Genomic DNA, 14917 nt, shown 5'->3' with positions numbered 1-14917 from the left:
TTGGCATGGACTGTCCAGCCAGAAGGCGACAGCAGGGAGCTCAATGCGGGCAACCTTCTCTAGTCCCTTGGATCTGCTGCCTGTGTTTGTTCTTGGCTGGGGTTGATGAGCTGAAGTTAATGGTGGGGGATTAAAATTAAAATAAAATAGGAAGGGCAGATTATCTGGAACCACATTCTCAGTGATTTGGGAAGGTTGTAAACGTGAAGGGCAGTGCTATGCTCAGAATTGACTCTTCTCTGTAACCAACATTAAAATATAAATTGGTAGGTAGATAGATACATAGATAGATGGATGGATGGATAAACAGTGCAGGCTCCACTTTGCAGAGTTTTTGTTTATTTTGTTGGACTACAAATCAGTCCTCGAAATTTGTTTTTAGTCTACAATGATTCAAATACATATAGAAACTATATATATATATATATAGTGACTCCTCTTACACTCAAGAATCAGGAAATAAACTCACACATTTAGTAAATATAATGACAATCAAAGTATTGCTGACTGATTCCTATGAGCTTTGATATTGTTTCATAATCTTCATATTCTAACTGGAAATAGGCATCAGGAAGGAAGCAAGTGGATGATGTGTATAATGATAAAGGTAGAAAAAGCAGTCTAGTAAAACTGTCTTCAAATAATACAGAAAGTATTCCTGCACTTCTTAGCAGAGTACTGGAGAAAGGAGGTTCTGGGGTGTGTGTGGTATGTGTGTGTGTGTGTGTGTGTGTGTGTGAGAGAGAGAGAGAGAGAGAGAGAGAGAGAGAGAGAAAGAGGTAGACCAAGCATGTACACATGGGCACATGCTGCTTTTTTGAATGTAGAAATCTTCATCTGGTAAAGGAGCTTAGTCTCTGAAATAATTTAGACATTTTACTTTACATAATTATACCTTATATAACAAATGCGCTCATATTAAAATAAATGCTTTCTCAGTTATGAATGCAGTGTGAAAAACATTTTTACCGTAACAAGCCAGCCTTAAATATTATTGAAAGCCTTTCATCTCTTCCTGTATTGTTTTACATGAAGAATGATAAAAGTTAAATGTTAGTGATAGGTTAGTATTTAACGGTGTCTCTACCTTGTTAGACTTTCTTTTGTTGAGCATGCACACCAATGAAAATATTTGGTTTCATGTCTTTTTAATGATCAGAATAAGAGGATCATCTATTAAGTAAGGGCCAATGGACCAGACACTCCAGCTTCTAAGAGCATATGCTGCTGTGTCCAGATATGCAGCGATAGACCATGTGAATCCACTTCCTATGAATCGTTTTAAAGAACATGGAAAGGTAATGATTGATGAAGCCTAAGGTCCCACTCGGCACTCTTATTCAGAGGTGAATCATCAAGTTTGCAAAGGGCAGTAACTGCTTAATTAAGTCGTGGTTATCAAGAATTACTAAAGTGCAAACTTGAAGGCAAAGGGGAGGATGAATCACATGGACAGACAACATTTGACGTGTAAATAAATAAAATAATAACAAAATACCGATTTCCTGATTAAGATATCCCTCAGGGTTGTTTTTTTAATTTTTAATGTAGTGTTTTTATATAATTTTCATATAGTTCAGAATTTTGGGCTTTCGTACAATATATTGTATTATTAACCCCCACCTCCTAAGTTCTAACAGCAGCAGCAGTGAAGTGGAGTCAACTAGAGTACTACAGATGGCAACCCTACCCTTACCTCAATTTCATATCTTTTGATTTTGTTTTTTTATGTGTAGTCATTTAAGTGAGAGGGACCTCCTTAAGCTCATAAATTTGAATACTTGGATTCTAGTTGTTACAACTATTAGGGGAGAAGTAAGGAATATGTCCTTGTTAGATGAGGCATGTTAGTAGGGGTGAACATGAGATATTTTTTTAAAAAAAATTTCTTACCACCCATAGTGTGCTCTCTGCCTCTTGCTTGTAGTTTGAGATGGTACTGGTTTTGAAGGCATGAAATGGTCATGGAGAACAGCTAAGGCCTGACACTGTAACCAGCCAGAAACAGCCATTAGTGAAGGTATAGCCTCAATTGCAGTTGGTGACCCAGGACTTAAGGGGCCACACAATGAGGTTGAGGCTTAGTACCATGAGGAGAGCCTATGAGAAGTTTTTGGTGATGTCTAGTTGCAAGAAAAGATCCTAGTATACTGGATATGCCAGTACCATGGGATGCCCACCGAAAAGAGCAGCAGCAGTGGAGTGGAGTCAACTAGAGTACTACAGAAAGCAGAGATGGAGAAGTCACTCAAGCCCCTTGGAGGAGCCCAGAAGATCATGTGTAGGTTCAAGACATTGGGACAGGTAGTTGTAAAGTTGAAGTTGCCTTGGAGACAGGAGATGATAGTGATGCCAGCACTGTGGGATACCTGCTGAGGAAAGCTGCTTTCAGGGAGTGGAACCAGCCAAAGAAAAAGAACTGTGTTGCAGTCAACAAAACTTGAAAGGAGTTGGACATCAGACATGGGTATGCAGAGTCTGGAGTTTGCCCAGCTGGTTTTTGGTCTTGATATGGTCTAGTATTTTGTCACTATGACCTTTTAGATTGGGAATGTATAACCTGTGCCATGATATATTGGAATTTTGAGATTTGCTTTGTGCTTTTAATTTTATAGGGGGTTACAGTTAAGAGATTGCATGAATCTCAGAAGAGATTTTGAACTAGGGACTCTTTACATTGTTGAGACTGTTGTAGGCTATGGAAACTTTTGATGTTGGACTAAATGTAATTTTGCATTGTACTATGGCTAAGTATGGCCCCATAGACTAATGTATTTGAACAAACCTATGGGGGCCAGGAATTGGAGTGTGGTAGTTTGAATATGTGTGGAAGAATTATCAAAAATGCCAAGATCAAATGAAATTTTAGTGGAAGGGGGTGTGTGTGCTAAGAGTGGTCCCAAGGACATCTTCTCTAAGAATATACAGACAAACATGTACTTCAGAAACACAAGAATTTCACTTGGGAATGGGAAATTTATTTTCCTTGGCACAATGTATTTATGAACAAGAATTGGCTCATGACTACAAAACAAGAAGGGAATGAAGAGCCTCACAGGAGTCTGCTAAAGCTAGCTGGTCACATTAGTTGGAGAAGCTTGCATTTTTTTCTTCACCACAATCTCTGAGAGACGAGATACCACTTGTAAATCTCTGGAAGACATAGGATGTGGTTAGATAAAAGCAATGACTGCAAGTAGTAGCTGTTTGTTGAAACTTTGGAAATCCTGGGATACTGTTTCCTTTTCTCACTTTGATGAAAAATATGTTGATTTAGTTGATGTTGAGTAGCTAAAAATGGATAGAGTATCAATACAAAAACAAGAAAAATCCTTGAGAGGAGCCGAAATAAGGCAGTTGTTAAAAATGTTCTACTATAAAATGTTGCTATGGAGAAGTTGAAAAACTATTTTAATATTCTGACATGAATCTTTATATAAGTGTAGCAAAGGACTTGCCCCTAAGCATGAGAACCACAGGCACAAATGCAAGATTTTAGAGAAGAATGATGAGAAAATAGTAACTGATGATAAAGGGGACAGCATTCAGAAAAGAAGTGGGAGAAGAGAACCAATAACAAGTTAGGACAGAAAATGGAAGAAAGATAGCATAAGGTACATACTGAGGTAAAGGGTAAGGGTGAGGAGAGAAACAGAAAAACAATCAAAACTAGAGAAGTCATATAGGAAAAGGATGAGTCAGGGAAAGCAAGCCAATTTAGACAAAAGAAGTCCCAAAAGATTAAGCACTGGTAATGAAAAGAAGAAATATTTTTAAATATATTAAGAAAAGTTTCTTCAAAATAAAAGATTTCAATTTTTATGTTGGTCAGAAACAATGATTTCTGGATAAATATCCCCAGAATGATGAATGCCAACTTCTAAGGAAAAGAAAATATCATTATCCTCCTCCTCCTCCTAGAACTCCCATTTATTTCTTTTTATTTATTTTTTGTTATTTTGTTTCATTTTGTTTTCAATACATCCAACTGCATTGTCCACCTCTCTTCCCAGATTTATTTCTTCTTAGTTTCCCTTCACAGAAGAGCAGGCCTCCCAAGGATATGAACTGAACAAGGCACAAAGGATACAAGACTAAATGCTCATATTAAGTCCAAGCAAGGCAATCCAGTAGGAAGAAAAATATCCTAGGATCAGATGAAAAGTTAGAGATGCCACCAACACCCATTGTTAGGAGTTCCACCAAAATCTAAGCTAACAACCATATCAAATATACATAGGACCTAGTGAAGACTCCTGGCAGTTCTGTGATTGCTGCTTCAGGCTCTGTGAGCCTCCATAGGCTCTACTTGATTCTGTGGGCTGTGTTCAGCTGGTGTCCTCAACCTCTATGACGCCTACAATTCTTCCTATACTATTTCTTTGGAGTTTCTAGAGCTTTGAGGGAATGGATCCAGTGAAGATCTCCGATTTGAGCTTCCTTTCTTCTAACTGTTTGGCTGTGGGTCTCTCTATCTGCTCTCATCAGCCACCAGTAGAAGCCTCTTTGACCACAACTGGGCTAGGCATTGACCATGTTTGTCTTTCTGGCTCTAGGTTACCTCACTCAGGATGATTTGTTTAGTTCCGTCTGTTTGCCTGACAATTTTAAAATGTCATTCAGCTAACTAATACTCTATTGTATAAATGTGCCAGAACTTCTTTGTTTTTTTGTCTGTTTGTTTGTTTTGTTTTGTTGTCTTTTTTTCATTTTTGAAGACAGGGTTTCTCTGTGTAGCCATGGTTATCCTGGAACTCACTCTATAGACCAGGCTGGCCTCGAACTCAGAAATCTACCTACCTTTGCCTCCCAAGTGCTGGGATTAAGGCGTGTGCCACCATTGCCTGGCCTGTACCAGAACTTCCTTATTCATTCTTCTGTTGAGGAATTTCTAGATTATTTCCAGTTTCTGGCCACTGTGAACCTAGCTGAACAAGTGTCTTTGTGGTATGAGGAATGTCCTTTGATTATATGTCCAAGAGTGCTATAACTGGGTCTTGATGTAGATCAGTTCTCAGTTTCCTCTGGAACCACTATATAGATTTCAATAGTGGTTGTACATGTTTACTTTTCCACAAGCAAGGGAGGAATGTTCCCTTTATTCCATATTTTATCAACATAGACTGTCACGTGTTACTGATCTTAACCATTATGATAGGTCTAAGATGGAGTCTCAAAGTAGCTTTGATTTTCATTTTAAGGAAAACTTTATACCATTTTCAAAATACATTCTTTTTTGCTTATTTTAATAGTAAGATACAGTCATCCAATATTAGTGGACAAAGCCAGCAGCAGTCTAAGAAAAGTGTACCAGCTATAGTTTTCTTTTATTCTTTTCAGCTAAATGTCCTTCAAGTACAAAGAATACAAACGATCGTGAATTTGTGAGAACTCCAGAGATATTATTCTCAGGAAACTATCTTTAGAGAAAAAAAAATACTAAACTAGAAAAGAAAATGCACCTCTCTAAAATAGAAGAAAGAAACATGCTGCATCAGAGGATAATAGTTCAAATTAATAAATTGAAAGCAGTTATTTATTGATCTAAAACTTATAAAACTATGAGAAATAAAGGAATAAACTAGAATATAAGTTTGATCGATCCACACATTATAACATGATACATCCAAGTAAACTTTGAAGAAACATGAAAGAAGATAGAATATAAAGGTGCTGTTCATTTGATGGTTAGAAATCAAAAAAAAAAAAATCCCTAAAGAGACAAAAAAACAAACAAAATAATAGAAGTATATATTGAAGAGGGAAGGCATTGAAGAATAAGAAGCATTCTGTGTATATACATGTTCCTCCATATTAGTGTATTATGTCTGTGTATGTGTCTGTGTAGGAGAGTGTGTTGTGTATAAGTCAATGTCATATACTTCCTCAATCTCTCTCTACTCTATTTTTGAGACATGGTCTCCCACTGACCCTGAAGCTCTGATGCTCAGCTAGAATGGCTGTCAATCATGACCCTGGAATCCTCAGAGCCCCTTACCTCAGGTTACTGGGATCACAAGTACAGGCTACACAGGTATTTTATGTGGGTGCTAAGGACCTGAACTGTTATTTACATATGGGAAGCAAGTATTTTAGTGATTTGTTCAGGCCCAAATTTGTCTTCCCAGGACCAAACCCTTGATATTTATCATTGATTATTTAGTAAACTAATCTATGCAGTATATAAAAACAGAGAACTGCATTCAATTTATAAAGGAGTAAAATATAAATATTAAGTGATAAAGTATAAAATAAAAGTTTCATAAATTTAAAATATATATGTAAAGAAATAATAATAGAAAACAAACTACACTGTAAATTAAATTCATAACTATAAGGAATAAAAGCAATATAAAAGAATATGGAATAATTATAAGTAATTGTATTGTTCATATCAATAAATATATGTTTCTATATTTCTATACAATAGGAAAATAAATATATATTGATTTGATTTCAAAAAAAGAGTTCTGTTTATTTCTCCAGTAAGTGAATTCAAACAGATTAAAAAAGAGAAAAATTGGCATGCACACAAGAAGTATACAAGAATTATTTACAACTAGGGGCAAAGTTATAGAAAGGCCAAAATGTGTTCAGTGAAAAGAAAGGTGTTTCAAAATAATTAAATAGTCACTTTTTTATTATACATAAAACTAATAAAACATGAACGTTTATGTGCATCTTAGATAAAATAACATTAACATTGCTACATGAGAAATTATAGTATTCAGAGATGGAGAGATACAGATGTAGAAACTAGTATTAACAGAAATCTTAAAGCTTTAATCTGTGTCTACATTAACAGAAAATGAGAAAGAGTATTAAAGATGAAATATTATGTATACAGGTAAGCTCAATCTTGAAAACATCAGTTGAAAAATCCTAGTTAAAATATTATAGATGAATCACAGCTGTACATGAATATATCATTAAATGTATCTATTACTTTATCAAGAATGCAAGGATGCTTATATATATTAAGATATATGTTAATATGCTTCATCACATATCTTATCTATAAGACATAAGTAAAATATCTGCACTCAGCTTACATAATTTTTAAAGTAATGACTGGTATAGTCATCACATATTGAATATTTAGCAAGAAGGCGGGCATGGTGTAAGTCTCTGCTAGATGCCTCCTGCTGGGTTAATCAGCATTCATATAATATTAAGCCACTGTGCTGTGATAGCAAGATCAATCCTTCTTCCTTTTCTTGAATAATCGACTCTTTTTGCCAGTTTATTAATGTTCTGTCCCCATGTTTTGTCCTGTTTGGGTTTTCATTACTGAGCTTTCAGCTGTTTTGTTCTTTCTTCATTATTATCAAGGTCCTGCTAACAATAAAAATAAATTTGAACATCCAGGGTTCTTAAAACCTATTCATCTTAAAACAACTTTAACCCATGATAGTAATATGAGTGAATTAAGCATTTTCCTTTCCAGAATAGACTCCGTCTTTTGGAGTGGCCATTGGATTTTTGCAATACTGACAAGAGTTCACTGCTCAGTCTCCTTCAGGTCTTCTTAACACCTCCCACATTTGTTGTCTACAGTGACACTACGATGGCACACCATTGACACTTCATGTGGACAGTCTGTTTTAGGATTGACTGTTGAAATCGTACATTGTGCTTGTATGCACTTTGCAATTTTGTAATGATATGTGTCCATAACAGTAGAATCACACAGATGGCTTTACTGTCCTGAAACTCTCTGTTCACCGCTCCTTCCTTCCCAAACCTTGACAAACTCCTGTTTACTTACAGATTTTTCCAAGATGCCTTTCATTCTCCAATCTACTTTATATTTGAAATCATACAGTATGTGGCTTTTTCAGACTAGCTCCTTTCTTTATTCAAACAGATTGAAGTTTTATCCATCTCTTTTAGTGGCTTGAATCTCATCTGTCACCCATTTCATTTGCCGGATGCACCACAGTTTGTTTAGACTATTAATGGAAAATAATTCTTGCATTCAAGTTTTGGAATTATGAATGGATCTGCTATAAACAACCATATTCAATTGCTGTATGGACATTGTTGTCAACCCCCTTTATTACTACTGAGTGTCATTGGTGACTATATGGTAAGAATATGGTTAGTGTAAGAAACTAAACATTATCTAAATTTGCTGGGCTAGCTATAGCTAGAGGAGACTTGTTGAACTGACGTCAAGCCAGGACAATGCACTTGCCAGGGAGGCAGGGAACGTTTGCAGAGTATTGGCAGAAAACCTGTCTGCACACTGCAACAAGTACTTTCTTGGCCAGAAGTCATGTCCTTCACATTTATCTTAAGGGGAATGGTTCAATTAGTAACATATAAAAGATTACTCTTTGTGAAGTAAGAAAACAGACAACCATGAATAGATTATTGCCTTACACACTATGTATTTTGTTATCAGAGCTGCAGCAGTATACTAGGGCTAAGAATAAAGAGACTGCATTCTCCTTTGCAAGTAAGCCGAGACCTTTGCGGTTCTTCATTTCAGTGTCCATGGTATCCTCTACCTTGACCTTTTCCAGGTGTCAGTGAGCAAAAGTTCCACATCCACATCTTGTTCTACATCTGGGCTAAGATTTTTTGTTGCCAGTTTTTAATTTGGAACATAACAACAGTTACATAGCATTACATCATCACTACATTAATTTTTATATCTGGATAATAGATAATATTTAGGATCTGTTCAGATGCTTACTTTTCACTTACATATCTTCTTTGTTGAAGGCTATATATAAATCCCTGTCAAAGCGTGGACAGGATCAAGATAGTATAGCTAGGAAGTTCTAATTTCCATTTACATGGAATATCATTTCCATCCAATTATGCTACATTACAGTTTATCTGTGATGGTGAGGTTTCTTTGAGGCAGCCATAAAAGGTCGAACCTGTTTTCTAATCTAGTCTGCTAGATTGCAGAATTATGACGATTAATGTTATTATTCAACAGCGCTTATTAATTCCTATCATTTTGTTGTGATGTTGCTGTTTTCTTATACCTTCATTGGTTAATTGTTTGGGGATTTCTTATTACTTCTGAGCTCTTGGAAGTTGTTAAGCCAAGACTGAAGTTTTCCATTTAGTGTATTCTGTAGAGCTGGCTTGGTAGATTTAAATATGTTTTCATCATGAACTTTTTTTATCTTATGATTATGACTAATAGTTCTGTAGGATATAGTACTCTGGGGTGACTGTGGTATTTCAGAGCTTCTAAAACAACAGTCCAGGACTTTCTGGATTTCAAAGTCTCCATAAAACTGACAGGTGCTATTCTAATGGACCATCATTTACAGGTGATTTGATATGTTCTCCTTACAGTTTTAAAAATTATTTCTTTGTTCTGTATTTTTCATCTTTTGATTATTATGTGTCCTGGGAAATTCCTATTTTGGTATTATCTATTCTGTGTTCTAGATGCCTCATGCACCTTGACAAATACATCTTACTTTAGATTTGGAAAATTTTTTCTAGTGAGTTTGTTGAAAATAATATTCATCCTTTGACCTTGGTTTCTTTTCCTTTCTTGTATACTTGATATTTGTAACTTTGACCTTTTCATAGCATTACAGGAGGTTTGTTTGTGCTTGTATATATATATATTTTTTAAGTCTAACATTTTCTTTGACTGATAATTCATTTTTTTCTACATTATCCTCAAGACCGGACGCATATTCTTTGATTGGCTTGGTCAAACCTGTTGGTGGAGCTTTCATCTGAGCTCATTTCATTTCCTGAGATTTTTCACTTAGTCTTCCAATCTTACTTTTGCATTTATTCAGAGACTCAATCTATATAGTAATATCTTTTTATATATTAAATTGTCTTCTTTATTCCATTAAACTGGATTTTTGGCCTTTACTTCTGCATTTCTCCTTTGAGCTTCTTGAATAGAATAATAATTGCTATTTTGGAATCATAGTCTTACACATAAGCTATTTTTTTCTTGGGGGCGATGTTACAATGGGGTGCTGGTTCCTAGAGGAAGCATCTTGTCCATGATCCTGTTTTCTGATGGGACTTTGGAATCAGGTTAGGGCAGTTGTGGTGTATCTCAGTTTGGATATCTTATCCCCCAGCTTTCTTGAGTTGATACTGAAATCTTATTTGTTTTTCTAGTTTTCTAACTTGTCAGGTTGTGAACCAGCTGCATGATACTTGATGTCAGTCTTGGGGATACTCTAAGCTTATGGATTCCAAATCTTCCTATATTAGTGCTGGTAGGGCAAGGACCAAATATAGATGTCTCTAAATGGGGTTCTGGGTTGGGCTCCATGTGGTCTCAGGACCCAATAGTAGGTGAGTTGGCTTTGGAAGTTTCTTCCTGAATTTCTGGTTCATCTTTGGGTTTAGACATCTATTTCAAGCACTTACAAATGGGCAAGGTCTGTGGTGTGGCTTACAGAATGATGTATTAACTGTCTCTGGAAGTTCTTACCTGAGGCTCTGGCTCAGTTTCCAGGTTTGAATGTCAAGCAGTTTTAGATTCCTGATAAGCAAGCAGGTGTTTGGGAAACTAATTGAATATTGATGTCTCCAAGGAAGATTCAAGGTTTAGTTCCACAAAATCTCTGGTCCAGCAATGCTCCTGTTATCTGACAGTTTGGACAGGTAGATGGTCTGTATGAACTCATACCTGAAGGTCTTTCTTAAATTCTGGGTTTTGACTCCAGGAAGCACCACTCTAGTATGGTAGATAACATGGCTGATAGGGGAGGATGTAGGTGTAGGATAAGAGAACACTGGCTCTGTATGTCCAGCTCATGTGGCCTTAGGGCCAAGAGTGGATCAAGGGGCTGACAGTCATCAGGTATGAATAACAAAGATGCATTTTAATATGTGGATATTGTTTGAAGTATTTCACTCAATTCTGTGATGTATTTATATTTAATACTGTTTATTTGCCTGGTGAATACCCATTAAAGGATGGATCCCTTTAATACTACTGATAGGGAGGTAGAGACAGAGACAGGCAGATTTTTGCCAGTTCGAGGCAATGCGAGTCTACATAGCAAGTTCTAGGCCAACTAAGGCTATATTACGAGACCTTGTCAAAAAGGAAAAAGTGACTTCTTTACTAATTTAAGCTATAAAATCTGTATTTTGTCTTTTATTCTTTTGTCTTTTATTTTTCTCTAGGAGAAAATGGCTCTTAAACAAACAATGCTCCAGATATTAAGTAAAAATGCATGTTAAGCAAACACACATCAGACCTACAAAGACAAATATCATTTATTTCATTGCATAGATGGAATTTAAAGACTCAAAAAGTAACAGATGGACAATTTAAAAAGTCAAAAAAGGAATGAGGATGCAGGAGAAGAAGGAAAATGGAAGAAGAGGGCCAGTATGATCAGAATGTTTCATATGTACATTAGACATTTTGTAATAATACAACATACAATATTTTTAAATCATTTTAATTGCCTAATATAGCTGTATATATATAGTATATATTGTATACATATGCAACATTTTCAAATCATTTTATATATATAAATGTATATATATAAATGTGTAATATATATGTATATATATGTTTATATATACATACATGTATGTATACATGTATGTATATATACATATATATATAATGCCATATTCAGTAGTGTTTGCTGTGTTAGTATGAGCACATGAGTTCAGTCTCCAGAATACATAAGAAAGCTACGTGTGCATATCAAAACTCAGGTGTCCATACATATGTGGATTTATGTGTGGGTCTTCAAATTGATTCCATTGATCAATTGTCTCTTTTTGTGCCAAGAACGTGCCATATTTATTCCTATAGGTCTGTAGTACATCTTAGAATAAAGGTTGATACCTCCAGTAATTATATCATTATTCACCATATGAGGCTGAATGAAAAATATGTTTTTGCCACTTGTAGCTTGTAGTTGTATACAACTTGAACTCATCAGAACTTCATTCATGTGACTCTTCTTAACCCTTAGGATGTAAATTCTCTGATGCTGTGAATAAAGTTGGATATTTCATGAGAAAGAGAGAGAGAGAGAGAGAGAGAGAGAGAGAGAGAGAGAGAGAGAGAGAGAGAGAGAGAAAGCCAGTCAAGTGTATTGGAGCATGTGCTTGCTACCCAGTTCTTGCAGGAGCAGCCAGGCAGACGCTGTTAGTTTGGCTAGCCTACTTAGTGAGCTCCTGGCTTATGAGAGATTCAGTCTCAGAAACAAAGATGTATTACTCTTGAGGCATGTAAGTCAACACTGAATTTTGGGCTTCATGTGTACAAACATCCCCCTGCCATCACACACCCACCCCTCCACAGATACACAAATTTGCCTAAGATAGTATCTATTGAGTCGGATACCTGAAATTTGCTTGTAGTAGATCATATATAAATATCAGAATTTTAGTAGTTTTTATCTTTCATTCTTAATATTTACGAATGTTTTTATGGTAAAATTAATTCTGCATTCCAGATTCTTTATTTTGATTAATGTGCTCTCTTAAATTGTCTTATAAAATATCTTTTCTTTTACAATGAGTTCACATCATCCCCCCATTTTTGATATACATTTCTAAAATAGCTGTTTCTGTTATGCAAGCTGATTCACTGTTCATGTTCTAGACAAATTTAATAGTTTGCGCACACTTAGTTGCCAATGTTTGGTTGTAGCAATTTCACCTTGACTGATTGCCTTGTGTCACTTGCAGCTTTTGTATACTTCATTTCCTCTTTAAAGAATTTTTCTGCTACATTTACTCTGTTTTCTTCCCCATAGTTGAGATCTGCTTTTACATTTTTCTGTCCTGCCATTGTCTGTCTCACTGTCTCAACCTCTTTGTTTCTTCCCAGGCATATTCATTTAAATATATTTTGCCCTGCAAAATGACACACAAATGCATTTTCCGTTGCTGCCTAAAGAAGTATCATTATTTATGAATCTTAATTTTTGGTATTTGAATTGAAGACAATCTGCAATTTTTCAATAAGCTAGAGCTCTATATTTTGTCTCTATTCTTCATTAATTTAATTTCTATTGTAGGGTATTTGGCAAATAGCTTTTACATGATCACTTGTTAAGAGTGGTAGATAAAGCCTATGACTCTATTACTCATGTATTCTTATGCCTACAAATTTTATTTGCCAATGTAACATTGTTCTACATATTTCTCCACATGTTCTTTGTGGTAGGAGCTTCTTTGGCAGAAAACATACAATCAGCTTCAGCCACTCTCTTTCAAGCTATCTGCAATAAGAATTGTTGTAAAAAATTCTTTGACTTTGAACGTGAGTGATAAAAGACCTAATTAATGAAGATCTAATTCCCATTAAAGAGAAATCACCTAATATAGATACTCACGATGTTGTATTTGTTGAGTAAGGAAAGAGAAACCTTTTCTTCTATTTTATTGAAAATACATTTTTTTCATACAACATATTCTAATTATGGTTTCTGTCCCCTCCAATGCCTCCCAAGTCTTCCTTACCTCCCCACACACCCAAATCCACAACCCTTCTCTCTCACTAGAAAACAAATAGGTATCTAAAAATAATAATGAGGAAACATATAATAATATAAAAACAAACCAGAATAGGGCAAAAACAAACAAAAGAAAGAAATACAAAAAGGAAAAGCACAAGAAATATATATAAGGGCAGAAATACAAAGGGAAGATAGCCATTATAAAATCTAGCAATTGTGTTCTTAGTTTTTAACCAATTTATTTAAAAGCTTCCTCATACATAAAACCTTCTGTATAAATATTTATATAAACTCTATTTATAAATGCTAAAGACTAAGGTTACCAAGATGTCCCTTGATGAACAAAAAGTTGTGAACAATATTATCCTCATAGGAAAGATATTATTAAATAACAAATCAATATTGATTATCATTTCCCTGATGACTAATGGATGTTTAACATTTGTTTAAGTGCTTTTCAGCCATTAGAGTTTCCTCTGTTGGGAATTCTCTGTTTAGGTCAGTACCCTATTTTTCAGTTGGGTTTATTTGTTTTATAGATGTCTAGTTTCTTGAGTTCTTTATATATTTTAGATATGAGCTCTCTAACATATCACTTTTAAATTAAAACAGACACAATTTATAGCTTAAACTAAAAAGTGAATGGCCTAATGGGATGGGCAATGTAACATAAGATCATGTTTCTTTCATGCATAATTACAGAGTCTTTCAAACAATTTCACAGATTCTTTTTTCTAGCAAAAAAATTAAGTAAAAGATTGTTACAATGACAAGGGAAGAGTAAAAAGAAAGAAAGAAAAAGGAAGGCAAGGAGAGTAGATGGAAAATGAAGGAAGATGTGAGAATTAGTGAAATTTAAACTAGTGATGATATTTTATCTATTGTCCTTGTCTTCAATTTTAATTATCTTTCTCTATTAATCTTTCTGACTGAAAAATATGTTACATTATTTCAAAAATTCTGTTAAGACAAATATCAACACACAATTATTGAATAATAATTATTAACATAAAATTAAGTAAACATATTACTATTTTTAATTGTATCTATTGTCTTTTTGAAATTATAAGAGTATGAATCATTTCTCTCTTTTCTCTCCTACCTCCAAACACTTTTTAAAAAAAAAAAAAACTTTTATTGCATTATGATGAGAAAAGCTACATGATTTCAATTTATCTGAATTTGTTAACATTTAAAAACATATTTTAATTAAATATAATTGAATCACATTCTTGTTTCCCTTTTGTACCACTGCTCCTCCAAGAGACCCCCTCTTCAATATCTACAATATCTTTTTGTCATATTCCTTAAAATTTATAAAATATTATAACAATAAAAATAAGTATTATAAAAGTTGTTTGATATAAAACAACAATCAATTTAACAGTATTATGTATGTGCTCGTCTACAGCAATAGTGAAAAGACATTTTTCTCAATATAAATTTTAAATAACTCCAAACATATTAACTGT

The 14917-nt window shown here is 34.6% G+C and overlaps 1 protein-coding gene across 1 annotated transcript in view; it reads right to left on the bottom strand.

Moving 5' to 3' along the window:
* Nucleotides 1-14917, bottom strand: part of LOC116088942 (tubulin alpha chain-like) — a 166111-nt gene that overhangs the window by 79758 nt on the left and 71436 nt on the right. The gene's annotated exons all lie outside the window — the stretch shown is intronic.

Source organism: Mastomys coucha, unplaced genomic scaffold (genome assembly GCF_008632895.1).
Source record: "Mastomys coucha isolate ucsf_1 unplaced genomic scaffold, UCSF_Mcou_1 pScaffold14, whole genome shotgun sequence".
In the NCBI taxonomy this organism is placed as follows: domain Eukaryota; kingdom Metazoa; phylum Chordata; class Mammalia; order Rodentia; family Muridae; genus Mastomys; species Mastomys coucha.
The sequence above is the reverse complement of the archived record's forward strand: the minus strand, read 5'-3'. Positions and strand labels throughout refer to the sequence as shown.